Source organism: Lepisma saccharinum, chromosome 18 (genome assembly GCF_977018435.1).
Source record: "Lepisma saccharinum chromosome 18, izLepSacc3.1, whole genome shotgun sequence".
In the NCBI taxonomy this organism is placed as follows: domain Eukaryota; kingdom Metazoa; phylum Arthropoda; class Insecta; order Zygentoma; family Lepismatidae; genus Lepisma; species Lepisma saccharinum.
This window is the reverse complement of record NC_139246.1, coordinates 20,321,300-20,322,937: the sequence shown is the minus strand read 5'-3', so window position 1 is coordinate 20,322,937 and position 1,638 is coordinate 20,321,300.

Genomic DNA, 1,638 nt, shown 5'->3' with positions numbered 1-1,638 from the left:
GTTTACTTTAAATTTTAGCTTTATCCTCATTTGTGTAATAGAAGTCAACCCACAGTTTTCCTGATTGTTCCTATGCTTGCATTTATCCAGATATATTGTAACACTTGAATTTTTATTCACCAAGCATGAAAAGAGAAAAGGAGGAAAATGGTGGTAGTGGACAACTTTTTTTTTTTTTGCTGATCATGAAATGATCAGTTTGTTCTGCAACTTGAAAGTGCTCGGAAAGCTAGACAACCCAGGTTTGAATGCTGGCCTGCCTGGGTTTGGGTGTTCTTCGCGAGTGCCCTTTCATCAATTCATCACATCACCTCTGTAAGCAATGTAAAATAATGAAATCAATCCAAAAGTAGGCAACCTGGGTTATCAATGGCCAAACGGCATGACTATTTGTGCAGCCAATTTAACAGTGGCTACAATGAGCCACCATGTTTATTTTTCCAACCTTTTCTCTTACATCATGCCTTGTGCTCAAGAGGTTCCCAGGCTCAATACCCAGTGGCCGTTTTGGTAGATTTGAAACAATAAAAATTAAAAATTGTGTTTAAAACCTTTCTATTCAGTTTAACCTGTAGGTCCAGTCCCGATTAGCCTTACTGTGCATAAAGTGGACTTAAAACAGTGTGTAGGCTGACCAATCCTCACCCCATCTCTTCATAGGTATATCTGTTCCATCTTATGTCTACATTTTGATCCCGTGCTCTTCTCAGCACTAGAGGAAAAGGGGGGGGGGAGTTAGAGGTAGGTAGAGAGGATGCAACATGCATACACACACACAATTGATATAATTTGTTTTGCATGTATTTCTGATACTATCCATTGAAATCAGCCCTGCTTATCTTTGGTGTTGTAACATAGAACTCCTCTCCCCCTGAAGATTGTAATGTGAGAACCCACCCTGAGGGTTTTTCGTTCAGTCCTCGCTTTTCCGCAAAGTTGTGCTGCCAATTTCAGTGCCACCATCCTTGTTGGAACTTGTTCTACTGTTGTTTGTAGTTCTTTGACTGTAGGTATGTTCTTGTCACCTTCCCATCTTTGTCGTTTCCCAGTGTTAATTGCTGTAGCAGTAGGGTGACCAGACACACACTTTCAAAAAAGAGGACAGAGCATGGCAAAAAAGGAGGACAAAGCCACAAAAAAATAGGACACCTCAAAAAAATGGCAAACATTTGCTATTACTCATAACTTAATCAATATAAAAAACATATACTAACATTTTTCTCACATATACTTTTCAGGTGATCTCTTTCAATAACTTCCTCTTACCTTTAAGCAAAGAAAGAATCTTCTAATTTGTTATTTAACAAATGACAAAGAATATCTACATTTGAAGCACATAATTTTACTCCTTTCTAATTCTTGGATATTAGAATGCAATATCCCCATATGTGAATGCAAATGTTACAAGTAAGCTTCACTTTAACTTATTTCCAAAAACTGAATTTAAATTTTAGGTAGTGTAGATTGTGTCAGAAAAAATGATTGTAATGCCAGGAACATTTTTGCACTCTTTCAACAGCAGGGGAAAGTGACAGTCACCTCACACTTTACCTCATATTCATTTCTTCCATCCTTTAAAAGCTGGATATTTTCTTGCAAGATCATTGTTGAATTTACACTTTCGCTTCGTTATTTCAT